Genomic DNA, 17,152 nt, shown 5'->3' on the forward strand with positions numbered 1-17,152 from the left:
TACTGGTTTACATTGTTTTAATTTGTGTTGATTTGATTAATAAGGAACTAGAACGTATTTTACATGTTTATTTGTCATTATTTTCTTTTTTATAAATTGTTTGCTCATCGCCTTCACTCACGTTGTTTTACTAATTTGTAAGACTTTATGTGAGAAAATGTTAAATATTTGTATGATCAATTTCAGGTATTTTTTTCTCTGTGACTGTGTCCATTACTTTTATCTTCTTTTTAAAATAGCTTTAAGTTGAAAAAATTTTCACAATTTTTTTCTAGTATGATCATGTTCTATTTTATATGTTTAATTCTGTTTCTTCCAGTATTTATTTTAGCATGTTACGATGTAAACATATTACTTTTGTTCTTAACGGTTAATTAATTGCTCCAGAACCATTTCCCCACTGATTTTAATATTGGTTGCCTACTAATTTTTATAAACATTAGTATCTATTTCTGGACATTTATTTTTTCAGTTCTTTCACTGGGTCCATATTGCTTTCATTAGAGCTTCAAAATAAGTTTGTGTATCTTTTAGGCCAAGTCCTTCCTTATCTTTCTATTTTAAAAATTGCTTTGGCTTTTGTCACCTACTTATTAGTCAGGATTTGTTTAGTTTGTAGAGTTTATAAAAATGTTTCATTGGAATATTTATTGGAATTGTATTAAACCTATAAATTGGTACTAGTAACTTTACAGTATTCAGTCTTCTCATTCAGAAGTATAGTATGTTTTCATACATAAATAAATTGTGTCTTTTTATTCATGTAGGTCCCCAAATTCCTTAGTATATTTAGGTAAAGGCATGCTGTGTTCTTGTTAGTGTCCTTAATTGCCTATATTTCATTTCTAATTTTTTTTTAGAAAAGCCAGCTCCTATTTATAATCCATATGGTCCTTAACTTATTGATAAGTAAGTAGATAAACCTATTGTAAAATTGGAAAATCCTAAGTTGAACCACCAGAAGATGGAGACTAACTGTATTTATTATCTAGCTATTTTATTCACCTGTCTTTATAGTTCTAATAATTTCCTATACGTTCTTTTGGGGTTTCAAGTCATTAAATTATCTCCTAACAATGATGACTGTCTTCCTTCTTATTTCTCTTTAATATCTTATTTCATTGACTATCATTTCCAAAACAGTTAAGTAATCGTTATGATAGAGGGCATATTTCTTGTTCTTTATTATGTGGTATTATCTCTATTTTTTTCATATTTAAGGCAGATATTAATTGTTGATTTAAGACAGATATTATTTGATAAATTGGTAAAGTATATTAAAATCCTATTCTCTGGATCCTTTTTTGATTATTAGGAATGAGTGTTGACATTTACTATTCATTTTTTCTAGTAAATATTGTCCAATTCTGACTCATGGACATAGACTTTTCTTGAGATGTATTTTTCAACTCAAATTAATTCATCACCATACATTTGATTAGCTCTTACTATCTGCCAGAAATTGTTCACTTGGCATTGGGATTAAGATGCATATAGCCCTTTCCCTTTAAAACATTATAGGATAATTTTAATTGTGACAGTTCAGCCAGGGTCTTAGCAGAATCGATTCCATACTATCAAATTGCTCTTGCTTTATTAGAAAAAACTTTATGATCTAATTAAGAAAACTTTGAGAGCTTTCTATAACCTAATGGTATACCATGTCACAGTGTGAATTTGAAAAATTGTTTAAATGTAAAATGGTGATTCACAATTGAAATTATGAGTGTTTATATTGAAACATCATCATGTTCAGATTCAAATCAAAAACATTTATAAAACTTGATAATGCTTCAGGAAATTCATAGACTTCTATAATATAGATTGTTTATATTCTGTATGATTAGGAAATTGGAATTTGTAATCACACCTTATTACTTCTTGTACGGTGTGATTGAAATGATATGTGATATTGGGGCAACTCATTTTCATGATGCTGTCATTGGGGTTTTATTTCTCTGGGAGTCTGAATCATCTAGGATTTTAGCATGTATTTACATAGATTTGTTTTCAATTTAAGGTTTTTTTGGTATTAACTTTATTGACTCATTATAGTGTAGCATAATTTAACTTGCTTTCCCCATATAGTAATATCATTTGTCTCCTTTTGGGGAATTTTAAAATTTTGTTCTTTTACATACTATGCATGAATGAAATTACATTTTTTATATTTTACACAAACATATGTTTATAGATAACCAATTTTCTGCTCAGTATCATGCTAGTTATTATGAATTACAACAGAGAAAAGCATAAGTTATATTTTCAAGGATTTTACTTTCTAATTCACAGATACAAATAAGGAAAACTGTAAAACTCCTAATAAAATATTTATTTTTATAAAGCCATATATGTATGCCTCTGTGTGTATATTAATATAGAGATATTTATATAGAGATTACATATAAATTTATTTGATATAACATATGTAGAGATTTATAACACACACACACACACACACAGTCATATTCTTGTTTTATTTGTTTGTTTGTTTGTTTAGAGACAGAGTCTCCCTCTGTCACCAGGCTGAAGTGCGGTGGCCTGATCTCAGCTCACTGCAACTTCTGCCTCCTGAGTTTAAGTGATTCTCCTGCCTCAGCCTCCCAAGTAGCTGGGCTTACAGGCATGTGTCACCAGGCCCAGCTATTTTTTGTATTTTTAGTAGAGACAGGGTTTCACCTGTTGGCCAGGATGGTCTCGATGTCCTGACCTCACGATCCATCCCCCTTGGTCTCCCAAAGTGCTGGGACTACAGGTGTGAGCCACTGTGCCCAGCCCATATTCTTGTTCTTTTAGCAAATGTATCAGTTCTTACAAGATGCCTTTTGTATATTTACCTCATCCTGGCCTCTTCATGCTTTTCCTGTCATTATTGTACTTTTACAATTGTTTCTTCATTTGCAGATTAAATAATATATTTTCTTTTGCAAAATTTTCTTGTATTGTCTTGGGAACTACACTGGATAAGCAAATGTCATGTACATTAATTTGTAAGATATTACCAGTGATAATTTGTCTCAACAAAGGTGACCCTTCTCAGAGTTCGGAAATAGGAATAGTGCAGGCTACTATAATTGTAGATTGAAAATCACTGCTTTCTGAGTCTCCTATTTCATTAAAGTACTTGTCTTGATTTTTAGAACTATTCACAAAGAATTAACAGACAAAGTAGAGGAAACCCAAATGTGAACAGGGAAGCTATCAGGTCTATTAAATGGGGATTTCAGCGGTAAGCTTTGGCATATTAAGGAAGAAAACTCCCGTAGTTTGGACTTTGATGAGACTTTTATTTCATAGGCCCATTTATTTTAAACTTTAGCATTTGGCATATATTCTAAGGTTTAGTCTTTAAAAATTATCAAATTTTGAAAATTTATATCTCCCCTAAATTATTAATGTCTACATTGAATAATGTTTCTTACAGACCACAATACATGTCCCTGTGGAACAGTTACTGTCTTAATTTAAAAGTAATACTATTGATTAAATAATACTTACAGCTTCCAAACTTCAAGGCATTTTTTTAGCCACCATTTCTCCTTAACCTCACTCTGAGCTTCCTTTGTGGTATCACTTGTTTGAGGTCTTATTAAAATGTAAATAAATTACACCCAGCACACTTCCTCTATTTGCCCAGCTTGTTACTATATCGAAACAACTGTCTTAATGAAACACATATTGATGTATTGTGTATTTCCGTATTAACCAAAGTGAAGAGGAAGTTATATGAAAATATAACAGAGCCCACTTCATAACAGTTTTTGTTAAAGCATTTTATAAATTGGAGATAATCTGAGCCATGGGAGATGATGTAATTCTACATGACAGAGTTCACAGAGAGAGGATAGCTCCTCAGATAGAGTAAGATTGGACTCTTGAGAGAGATGCATTGGAGTTTTTATGGCATTTTACCTTTATAGACATAGCTGACTCTCAGTTCTCCATATTACTATTGTAGTGTTGTAGCAAACATAGTAAAAATAAAAATAAAGAAATGAGTGTTAACTAAAATAATATAGATTTGGCCTTGATATTAAATTTTTGAATTTTTAACATCAAATTTGCCATTTTATTTTGTTTCCCTAGAAGCTACTTCTAACATCCATATTTATTCAGAGAAATGGTTTAATACTTATGTAATAGCAGGTTGTGTGTGTGTGTGTGTGTGTGTGTGTGTGTTGCGTTTGTATAAAAGCTCCACAAGACATGGTTGAATAAAACCATATTCATGAAGTAATAAGCAATAACAATGAATAATAAGTATCATGGATAATGATCAATAGCAGGCCTATTAAATATAATAGTACTTGGTCAATTACTAAATTCATTTTATAGAAAATAATTACTACAGAAATATTTGAAGTATTTCAGTTGCTTAAGCACAATACCAAATAGTGGTAATAGGAGGCTACTCATTGTGTGCAGGGGAAAATGGGTAAGCCAAATTGGGATTTAAATGGAATGAAATCATGAAGGTCCAGTAGTGGTTTATAGTCTCTGTGTCATCAGACTACTGATGCTTGTAACTTTTTTCTTATACATTCTGTATTTTCATTGTTCTGTTTTGTTTTATTTTGTTTTCGCAGTGGGCATGTGTTAATGTCATAGTCAGAAAAAGTTAATTTAAAAATGTTTAATGCATAGCCTACCTGTAGATAATTCATTAAGACTTAACTAGTAATATATAAAATCTGCCCAAAGGAATGGGAGCCAGAAGCTAAATTTAAGGGAAACGTATTTTACTGTACAAATAATACATTGTCTCAGAACTTTTTAACATTCTATTTTTAAAGCATTCTTTAATGCAAGTTATGGTGACCCAAACTCATGAGGTTAGTCATTACTACAAGGCTACCTGAATATTTCTGTTACATATAACAGCTGGAGAGCCTTCTCATATTAATACAATTAATTATATTCTGTTAGAAGTACTATAGAAACATGTTATAGAGGGTCTCTCTTATCTTATATAGAGGTTTAGTACAAATTAGAAAAAAAGCTGCCTATTTGGACACCTTTGTGCAAATTATTAAAAGAAACCCTTTGGTCTAGCAGATGCAGCTTGGGCTAGGGAACATGGCTTATTGAGTGGAACACCCCTGGACTAGGTGCCCTGGGCAGGGTGCAAACTATATAATCAGTTGTGTCTGCTCTATGTTATATACCTTAATAATTATTTGAAAATGGCTGGTGTTGTTCCATAGGTTCCAAATTATTTTATCCTTGCACGGAAAGGCAAGAATCATTTTCAAGTGACTTAGCAAAGAGGTGCTTAGCTAAGCTTTAAATTAATATTGAGCTCTGATGATACAAATCTCTTACTCTGACTCAGAAAGATTTAAGGCAAATTTGAAGCTATTCTGATTTGAATAGCTAATTCACCGAAGTCACCACGAAAACATAGATGAGTTTATAGAACTAAGGTTGATATTTTAAAATTGCATCTGAAATGTTTGGGTATCATATAGTAAATTTAAGTGAATTGTTACATGGAAAGGTAAATAGACAAATATGCAATAGAGACAGATATCTCCTTGTTATGAAAAGAAATTAAGATAGTTAAATGATACATAGATGTACAATATAAATATATTTATAAGTATATATATAAGTCTTGAACTCCTGGACTCAAGTGATCTGCCCACCTCAGCCTCCCAAAATTTGTATATACTTATATATAAATATATTTATATAAATATAAATGAAAGTAAATGAAATATATAATATAAATGAATTAAATAAAAAATAAAATGAGTGAACAATGGAAAAACATGAGAAGGAGGCAAGAATTTAACTTAGGTTTAAAAAGCATCCTGTAAAGAATCTTATGTACATTTACAGATTGGGCTCTGATTATATATTTTGAAGAGATACAATGCTGATACTAAGAAAAAAATCTTCATAGGATATTCTTCAGTATGTAAATGGTCACTGTATTATAACGTAAATGTCAATATTAATACTCACTTTCATTAGAAAAAAAGGATATTTATAGAAATGCTTCTTCATAGTCCTCAATGTAGACTGACAACATCTCATTACCATAAACTTTAGTATTCCCATTCCTAAAAGATTTGGACCAAATAGACAACATTTTAGTCTTATATAATTCAAAACTGGATTTTAGAATATATTTAGGTGCCAAACTCAAAATGGAAGGGCAGCGCATTTTTTAGGAAGTTTTCCATATATATCATTTCTCTAATGATGTCTTTCATACACTGTCCATGAATGACAGTGAATTCTACATTACCTAGATTATATTACTGGAAAGTACTTGAAATGTAACTATTTATTGTTATTATTATTATTATTTGAGATGGAGTTTCACTCTGTCATCCAGGCTGGAGTGCAGTGGTGCCATCCCAGCTTAATGTAACCTCCACCTCCCAGGCTCAAGCGATCCTTCCGCCACAGCCTCCCAAGTAGCTAGGACTATAGGTATGTGACACCCCCCCAGCTAATTTTCGCATTTTTATGTAAAGGTGGGATTTTGCTGTGTTGCCCATGCTGGTCTCAAACTCCTGGACTCAAGTGATCTGCCCACCTCAGCCTCCCAAAATGCTAGGATTACAGACTTGAGCCACCATGCACAGCCTATTTTTTGTTAATTAATAGCAGAAATCATAATCAAGTTGGGATAGGGTTGATATCCTTTTATAGAAATTGCAAAACCTAATAAAAACAACTGCTTGAGAGATTGGCTGGAAAAATACCATTCCATAGGAACAAAAATCTATTTAAATGTTTATTTTGAATCCACTCTAATATATACACAATAGGCATCGAGGATTCAAGTTTCTTTTTCATTGTAGCCTGGATATTGCCTTATTGATAACCTTATACAGCAGGGTGATGGGGTTTCATAACATACTTCATCATCGGACTTACATCTTTAAGCAATGTATGTGATGTTTCAGGGTTTTGTTTCATGGATTAGATTCCTTGTTTTCCAAACAGAAACCGTAATCTTTACTATTACAGGTTCCTAGATTAAAGGTTATGGCACTTTAATGAAATGAAGCTTGGTGAATACTTTTATTTCTTCAACATTTTATAAAAGTTAAGTATTATGTTAATCCAAAAATATCAGCAAGATATTCACAATGCTTTCTACATTCTGAGTTTCTCCTTAACAAAGTTTGCGGATTTTTTCATCTATTTCAGTCTCTGAAGAAAAATATAAGTTTAGATAATTCCTAAAAGCAGATACTATATGTTTATTTCTTTTCATGTGATAGGAGTTATTTCATAAACCTGTTCATAATTTAATTGCTCTAGAGAGTCTATTCTCAAGGGAACTTTATTGTGGATCATCATGTAAAGGAAAAAATATTTCTATAGTAAATATTATTCTATGTATCTATATGAGAACTTTCTGATTTCCAAATTATTTGATTTCCAAAAGCAGCTTATTCCCTTTGTATGTTCTTAAGGAGGTATAACCTGAGTGAGCACAGGAATCTGTGAGAAAATAAGCTGGCAAATACTAACCTGACCAAGTAAGTCTTTGAACCTACTTAGATCTCTGAGCTATTATTTTGTATATGATTAAGTCTAAATGACACATTCTTTACAATTGCTTGGAATAGGTTTATTCCAACTCATTACAGCTTTAAAGTTCTTAGCAATTCATTATTAACCAAAGTAATTCTAGTCCTTCTCACTGAGTGGTTTCTCTACACTCTACAATGTGAGGCAAAACTATTTATCTCCAATGGGATAATTTGGTAACCTTTTCCCTATATCCCATACTTCCCTAGAAATTCTTAATCCCCCCCAAATTGTTAAAGTTTCTAGAGATATAGTAGGAGGGGCAGTTGAAGATTTTCTATACAAATGTAGCCATTATGAAAATGTTCATTCAATGCCATTATACTCTCCCCACTCTCACCCCTACCCCACATGCATGCACTAGTCTTCTGATTCCTGCATTACTAAGAAAAGAATTAGGCAATGACTTAGTGGCATAAGTCGTTTATGCAAACTATAGAGAAAAAGGTCATAAATTATATTACAGAAGCTGGATACTTTTGGGAGTGAAAGGGGTCAAATTAAAAATTACGTTGGGAAAACTAGAACATTTAGGAGCCCACAGTGTTTTAGCCAGGAGTGCTTCTTCCCATTACCCCTCTCCACAGCTCCATTGGATCAATAGTTCTGCTAGGGCAGGACAAGTCATAAAAACCTACAACTTCACTGCTGAAAGGGCGTGATTTGATAATTTGATAGAGCGGAATATAGAAAAACCCCCATGCCTGTAGCTATGGTCAAAATAGTGACAATCTCAGTGACAAACAAGCAGGGTGAATAAACATCATATCTAGAGTAGAGAATTCAGAGTAGAGAAGGACTGGCAGATTGGCCAGAAATTTCACAGCAAGAATTGAAAAAGAAGACTGTCATAGTGAACGTTGGTAAGCTACCACATATCCCTAATGATCTGAAAGGTTGCACACATACTCTGGGGAAGACCAGAGAAGGACCAAAAGGTCCACTTATCCTTAGCTGAACCTGAGGCCTTGAGCACACAGAGAGAAGATACAGGAGAACAAATGAAAAGTAAAAATTAAAAAAAAAACAACAACAACAACTTGTAAACTGCTTGAACTTTGATTGCATTCTCCAAGCACCCCCCCACCACACATATGTATCAACTAGAGGTGTTAGCATAGTGACCCTAGGTGTTTAAGTACACAACCTGTGACTAAACATTGGCTGACCACTAACCTGTGTTAACACAGGGGAAAGTCCTAGCTTAAAAATGAAAATGGAAATTATACAAGCTGAACAGAAATGTAGGCAGTGGCACAGCATGAGGAAGAGAGACTACACAGAGTTATGTTAAGTCCTAAACAAACACAGCAATAACAGAAACAACCCTCAACAGGGAAAAATTAGAAGTCAGAGTTGCTGTAATATACCATATAAAATGTCAATTTATAAGAAAAAAATGAGACATGTAATAAACAGGAATATGACTCATACGCAATTTAAAAAGCAGTTAAACTGTAGGAAAAAAAAATTATACCTGGGTTGAAGTGGAGATAGCAGATGTTAAACTTAGCAACGAGTTGAAAGCGCTATTATAAATATGTTCAAATAATAGGAAATCATGTTAAATAATTAAAGTATTACTATAATTATCCTTTAAATAGACAGTATTGATATAAATATAAATGTTATTTTAAAAGAAATAAAAATTCTGAAGTTAAAAAATACTATAACAGAAATAAAAAGTTTTCAAGAGGGTCTCAACAGAATATTTGAGATAGCAGAATAAAGAAACTGTGAGCTTGAATATCAATTAATAGAAATAGTCTGATTTGAAGAGAAAAAAATGAAAAAATGAACAGAGCTTTAGTCAGAGTCCTGTGAGACACCATCAAGCATAATAACATAAGGTAGAGAAGAAGAGGAGGAAAAGAAAGGGCTCAGAAATATTTGAAGAAATAATAGCCAAAAACTTCCCAAATGTGATTAATCTACACATTTGGGAAGCTCAAAAACTCCACATAGGATTTGTACACAGATACATTATAGTCAAACTTTTGAAAGGAAAAGAGAAAGAGAAAATTTTAACAGTAACAAGAAAAAAAAGACTATTAGATACAGGAAAACAACTCTATAATCAACAGCTTACTTCTCATTAGATACAAAGCCAGAAGGCAGAGGGATAACTTATTCAGTGTGCTGAAGAAAAAAAAAGGGAAAATGTCATTTAAGAATTTTATATTTAATTTTTCTACAAAATGAATATAAAATAAATATGTCCCAAATAAACAAAGACTGAGACAATTCACTGCTAGTAGATCTGCCTTAAAAGAAATACTGAAGGAAATCCTTTAAGTGGAAATGAAATACAAAAAAAGTAACTAAAATTCACCTAAACAAAAAGACCTCATCATGTCATTATATTGGTAAGTATAGACATAATATAAACATAAAACTAAATTCAATTTAAACAGAAGGAAGGAAATAATAAAGATAAGTATAGAAATCAATGAAATAGATAATGAAAAATCATAGAAAAAATTAATGAAACCAAAACTTAGTTTTTTGAAAAGATCAACCAAAATTTAGTTTTTCCTAGCTCATCAAGGAAAAAGGATAGAAGGTAACAGATTACCAAAATTAGGAATGAGAAAGTATCACTTCCAATCCCACAGAAATGAGAATGATTATGAGGTTATATTATTTGTTTCATTGCTTGACAGTTAGAAGTACAACCTGTGACTGATCATTGGTTGGCCTCAGTTGTCATTGCTCAACAAATTAGACAATTGTTAGCAACTAGACAAGTGTTAGCAATTAGGCAACTAGACATAATGGGCTATCTTAGAAATGCACAAATTACCAAAACGGACTCATGAGGAAACAGAAAATATGAACAGACTCATAATAGTAAAAAGATACAATTTATACATAGTTAGGAGAAAATCCTAGGTGTAGATGGCTCCACCTTTGAATACTATCCAATATTTAATGAATAAATAATAACAAACTTTCACAAATTTTTCTAGAAATTGAGCAAGAAAAGTCATTTTTTAATTATTTGTACAAGTACAGTATCACACTGAGAGCAAAGCCAGACAAAGGACATCACAATGAAAAAAAACTGCAGACCAGATTCCCTCATGAATATAGACACCAAATCTCAACAAAATATTCACAAACCAAATGTGGCAAAGTAGAAAAGCATTATACAGTCTGACCAAAGAGGATTTATCCTAGGAATGCAAGTTTCACTTAGCATCCAGTAATTAATTAGTGCAATATATCATATTAATAGAATAAAAGAAAAAAACACATGATCAACTCAATAGAAGTAAATAAACATTTGAGAAAATTCAATATCCATTTGTAATATAACTTTCAACAAAAGGAATAAAAGGGAACTTCTGTAACCTGACAAATGACATCTATGAAGAGCTTATAACTAATGTATATGATTATGAAAACCTGACTGATATAATCCTAGGATTGGAAAAGAGTCAAGGTGTCAGTTCTTAGGTCTTCTCTTCAACATCGTATTGAAGATTCAATCCAGAATGATAAATACAAGAAAGAGAAGCAAATTAGAGGAAAGGCTAAAAAAAAAAAAGGAAGCAGGAAGAAGTGAAAGAAAAGGGTAGACACACCAGAAAGAAACATTCAATGGCATACAGATTGGAAAGTAAAAAATAAAATTATTCATTTGCCAACAATATTAATCCTGTATGTAGAAAATTCTAAGTGACATACATACACCTCCCCCACCACACACAGATGGACATCTGAATTGTTTCCAGTGTTTTACTATCATGAATAATGCTGCCATAAACGTTCACATAAAATCAAGTCTTTGTGTGGACATTTTTTTTTCTCTTAGATACCTTAAAGTGGTATTGCTGGATCATAAGGGTAAAATGGATTGTGGTGGTTATACAATTCTAAATTTACGTAATGTCATTGAGGTGCACATGTAACAAGAGTGGATTGTATGTTATATAAATTATATCTCAATAAATTGTTAACAAATGAAATTATACTTATTAAAACTAAGAGAAGTGTAGAGAAACCTGGCAGATACTCTCTTAAGCAAGTGACTAAAGTTAACATACCCAGAGATACCATGTTGATATCACATACCTCTGATATTATGTTATAAGAAGAGCACATTACCTCTTTTGTATTCTTCTCTAAAACCTATAATCCTAATCTAGTTATGGGATTAGACAAATCAAAGTTGTGAAATGTTTCACAAAATATCTGACCACCAGTCTTCACAATTATCAGTCATGGAAAACATGGACTAAGAAACTGTCACAGATCAGAAGAGACTAAGGAGACATGGCAACTAAAATGCAGTATGGTATCTTGGATTGGATTTTTGGAACAGAAAAATGATATTAATGGAAAAATTGATGACATCTGAATAAAGTCTGTAGTTTAACAGTATTTTATCAATGTTAATTTCTTAGTTTTGACAAGTTTACCATGGTTATGTAAGATATTAACATTAGGAGAAGCTAGTGAAGGAAATACGGGGACTCAAAGTTCTATCATTGTAACTTTTCCATAATTCTAAAATTGGTTCAAAATACAAAGTTAAAATTTTAAAAAGGAAATGGAGAATGTATAAAGATAATTATCACTCAAATGTAATGTGCAGATCTTATTTAGATACTGATTCAAACTAACCAGCTGTAAAAAGAAAAGACCATTTAAAAGTCAATCATTTAACATGGACAGGATATTTAATACATTAAAGAATTTCTATTATTTTTGATGTGGAATGATATTAGTTATGATTGTCATCTTTCAGGAACACATAGTAGAGTATTCATGCACAAAATAAGATATTTGGGATTGTCTTTCAGATGATCTGATGGAAGAAAAAGTAGGTGAGAATATAATTGGAAAAAAAATTGACTATGGGTGATGGATACAAGAGAGTTCATTTTGCTTTGTTCTGTACTCTTGCATGTATTTGAAATTTTTTATACTAAAAAGTTTTTAAAGAGTGAAAAGAAAAAAAATCGAAAATAAGGAATTAAAGTATAATTAGCCTTCTATGCTGACCATAAACAAGCCTGTCTCTTAAAAATCAAATCTGTACAATGTCTGAATAAATAAATCATAGAGACATGAGTGAACTCTTAAAAGCAATCTTAGCAAGATACAATCAGTACTGAATAGTTGGAAGAGCAATAAGAGAAGTGCCTGAATTAACATAGACCTCCTAAGCTGGAATGCTTTGTTGTTCTTTCCTTGAAGTTCTGTGACCTGGTGATATCAAAACTCCTCTGTGTGAGGATTTTAAAATGTAGAATGTGGTCAGAAGCAGCCCTTTGTTTGTAGTCAATGGTAAGATCTATAGTTCTCACCCACCTTCAGTTTTTTGTTTTTTTTTTAATTGACTAGAGGCTTTGTTTATGGCCTTGTGACTTACAGGATAGGTTACTGTAATATCATGCATTTGCTACTTCTCTGGAAAGCCATTCAGAATCTTTAAGGAGTGCAGAATGTACAACTCTTTTGCTAAATGGTCTCTGCCAGAGAAGCATTCTTCCGGATTTTGTAATTTGCATTGATTACTGAGCTGTTTCTTAGTGCATCATTGGATGTTGATTGTAATCTGTAAAGCCTTACATAGTTTTGTTCTGGTTAAAGAAGTCTGACACTGGTTGTCAATTTTAATAATGACAGATTGATCCATGTGACTGAAAATTTTAACAGATTTTGGAACCTGAAATGCCAGAAACAAGTTTTCTTATTGATGACACATACTCTGTAAATCTATTTTAAAGGTGGGTTCAGTATACGGTAGTGAAGTTGGATTAAAAAGAAAAAAACAACAGAAAGTTGAAAACAGATGAAAATACTAAAAATAAGGTATTTGTCCTGACTTTCTGTTCCTTCATCTCACCTGACATCCCTCGGAATATTTCATTTCCTTGATGACCAGTCTTTTAAGCAGCTTCTACCTGATAACCACACTAAATAGTGACAGAGTTACTGATTTGTTCATGAGGAGATAAGAGGAGCACTATTCATATCAAAGACAACTGGTCCCACTTCCAGGTCCATCTTTGGGCCAAGATATGTAGTCGCCAACAGTGAGTTGGCGACTATATTTTTTGAGTCCTGGCGCAAAGTAAGATCCATCTGTTTTGCCCAGCCGTTTGCCTGAGTGCCACAAAATGGTCCTGTTATTAGTCTTATTTGTGGTCCTATTTGAGGTTAGGTATAATGTAAATAAATTTCAGTTCTCGTGATGAATACAGCATGGGAATTGAAAGAGGTGGTGTTGGTAGTGGAAAGTGATGTTAAGTCTCTATTTTTTCAATTGCTGTGTTTTCTTTGGATTGGGAAACAGACATTTAAGAATGAGTTTGTCATCTGGAAGGATAGTTGTGATCAAGTTTCCCTCAACAGGATACAAGATGTTATTTTTGAGCTTCATTACCCTCACCAAGACGAAAAAAAGACAGAAAAAGAAATAAGAAAGAAAGTGAAAGTGGAGAAGAAAGGCAGAAATAGAGGAAAACTATCAAAGAGGAGAAGGAGAAATGGCATGGGGGAGAGGGGAAATGAAAATTTGTCCACTGACCATCTATTCATATAATTAATTTAATTATTTTGAGCTGATATTTCATTCAACATCTGGCGAATTGACGAGAAGGAAACCTGACTGATTGAATTAAACTACTAATAGTTGGTAGTTAAATAGTTTATATGTAAATATTCAGCCTAGTTTCTATCACCTTTTCATGTCTAAACTAGAGAATGAATTCTTTTCACTAACTATATTTTGTTGTTGAGTACAACAATGCTAGTTGGTAATTCAGATTTATCCAGAGGTGGGCAGTTTTTACATTTCTGAATCATTTTTCAGAGATTATTGTTACTCAATATATTTATGTTATATCTCATATAATTTCTGAGCACAAGTTATTTTTGACAGTTTTTTAATGAATATTTTGCTGCCTTATAAGGAAATATGTGCACTCCCCTCCTCTCATTCAGTTGTCCCTGGTGACGCCTTCATAATTTCTGCCTTTACGCTGGTTCATTTTTAGCCTAATTCAGGCATGTGAGAGGAGGGGAAAAGTTGAGATAGTCAATGTCAGTGATTTTTTTTTAATCTAATCTCATTCATGAGTGAATTTAGTGTGAACCTGAGCATGTTTACATTTAAAATCTATGTACAGCAAATAGACATATTACCCAAAATATTCCTCTATATAGTTCAAGAGAAAAGGAAAACAGGAATCACAAATAAGACCTATGTATGCTTTCTAATAATAGTAGAATTTCAGGGGTGATTTGTGATTATGCTCTCATATGGGGAAATATTAAAATATTACCTTGCACTAATGTGAAATTGGACATAAACATATGACATTTAGTGTTACAAATATGTAGAAAGTATTCTGCCATGCTATAAAATGAAAGAAAGCTAATTATGTTACCTCATTTTATATTTTAAAAACCAAATTTTTCTAAATCCCTTTGTGTCTGTTTTTGAAAGCTAAAAGTAAGGATGATTTAATTCTAGTGTATGTCTTTTTAATTTAAAATACTATTATCTTTATATATGGTGTTGTTTGAAGAAAGAAATTTTTTTAAAAATGTATAATATTTTAAGCCCAATATTTATGATATATTTGGAGATCTTAATGCCTGGACTCTTACTTAATTTAGAATTAAAAGTACATATTTAAAAACTAAGCAATGTGGTTACAGTTATTTAAACCAGCGAGTCTGGTTCAGACTCTCTTGGTCTTCCTGTGCTGCTTCAAACAGCAGTGCCTGCATGTGACAAGATGTACAATATGATGTGAAATGGGGCACGCTAAACCCATAATACAGTACATTTCAATGGCCATTTTGTGTTGTTAAATATGTTCATTTAGCCCTGCTTCACCATCTATCTCACCAGCAATTCAGTCACTGAAAAGTAGCAGATATAGCATTTTTTACAATTCTATTTGAAGTTATAATTTCCCTTTAATATGTGTATCCAGATCCATAGATTTTTGTTTTTATTCTCTGAACTTATATTTTCTGTAATCTTTAGGCTGTGAAATAGTTTATGAATTTATTTTAAAAAATTAGAATATAGCTAAAATTCAGAAACATTGAGTTTCTAGTCATATCATTATAAAGTCCTTAACATGGAGGCATATTTTGTTTTTCAGAATTGCTTTTTTTTCTCGTCTTTAGATCCTTTCTTTTCATTAAAAAACTACTCTGGGAAGAGGGTTTTTTTTTTCTGTTAAGGAAAAAAAAAAAAAAGAAAAGCCACGCTTGACTGATAATGCATTGCTTTGGATGGTGAAACATTATGAAAGTTTAATTTTTAATTAAATCTGAAATACCAATTATAACTGAAAGAGATTTTAACCTGTTTCTTTTCAGACTGCCCGAAGTTACATTTAGAGACTGAAATCACTGCACCTTAAAAACAAAAGATTGAGCTGCACTGTATTCCTGTAAGTCAAAGCTTCCTTACCTTCTTCTGTGTTTCTGTGACCAACCCAAAAAAGAACAAAAACATTGGTAACATAGTAACCAGACATGAGTAAAAATTTGAATGTCCCTTAAGAAATATATGTTTAAATGGTTTTCTTCTTAAAAAAAAAAAAAAAAAAAAAAAAGTTGTTGGTCTCAATATTCAGTATGTCTTTTTTATTCACCCTAAATTGTGAATCCTTTCTTTTGGCTGGTTTGAATTTCATTAGGGAGGGTGTCACCCACTGTGCATGAGCATAGTGACATACACACTGTCTGGAAAGATTCTTGTATTTTTTTTTTTACCAGTCTCACTGAAGGTAAAAGATTTTTTGTGGAATCAAAGTAGATTTCATTTTCCCCTTTGTGATGTCATTAGAAATTTTTAGCCTTTTGTGTCAATGGAAATGGAGAGAAAGAAAGTTCATGATGACATCACAAGATTCTGTTGCCTTGAGGACTTTGGGCAAAACTAAGTAAAATGCATAATTCCCTTGTGTGCGTGTGTTCCCCATTCTGCTACGAAGCAGTCAAAATAGCACATCTTATGTCTTCCCGTGAGCTACAAGGCTGTCTCTCAGAGCCCCATTGTTCCATAAATGCATGTCAGAGTCTACCACAGTCTGGTCTACCCTTATTTAGCTGCTGTTTTGTCAATGTACTTGGAAGAACAATTAACATTTGGGATTTCAACGTCTGAATAACAGGCAGTGAATAGAACCCAAGCATATAAAAGATTCAGACGCCCAGGGTAAGAAAACAGAAGCTTATAGTTGGTGAAGAAAAAAAGAAAAGCATTTTTAATGCTGCACTCAAAGGTTGTGAAATACTACAAGGAAAGTCAATCTGTTTTTATTTTTAATTTTAGATCAAAATGTACATTTTGGTAATAAAATCCAGAAGCTTATGATGTCTTCCTCAGTTTTACAGTTTAATGTATTGCAAGTTCTTTCGCTAAGGAGTCTTAAAACACTTAACCTTCCATTGTTGGAATGCCAGATGTGGAGTCTACTGCACCGTGGTTTTTAGAGTGTCACAGCTCCCAACAGAGTACACTAAAGGTGATTCAGACAATTGCTCTCATTTTTCACTCTAGTTCACTGAACTCTTTATTGAATGTAGTTCTTGTGTGTTGACAGTAGGCAGTTCTGGA

The 17,152-nt window shown here is 32.2% G+C and overlaps 1 protein-coding gene across 46 annotated transcripts in view; it reads left to right on the forward strand.

Annotated features, from left to right (window-relative positions):
* Window positions 1–17,152, forward strand: part of ZBTB20 (zinc finger and BTB domain containing 20) — an 829,160-nt gene that overhangs the window by 326,170 nt on the left and 485,838 nt on the right. For all 46 annotated transcript variants that reach the window (XM_078352092.1, XM_078352083.1, XM_078352089.1 and 43 more), the window contains one exon: window positions 15,907–15,980. The gene's annotated coding sequence lies outside the window, so the exon portion shown is untranslated. The remainder of the gene's footprint in view (window positions 1–15,906; window positions 15,981–17,152) is intronic.

The sequence above is a fragment of the Callithrix jacchus genome, chromosome 15, assembly GCF_049354715.1.
Source record: "Callithrix jacchus isolate 240 chromosome 15, calJac240_pri, whole genome shotgun sequence".
Classification (NCBI taxonomy): Eukaryota; Metazoa; Chordata; class Mammalia; order Primates; family Cebidae; genus Callithrix; species Callithrix jacchus.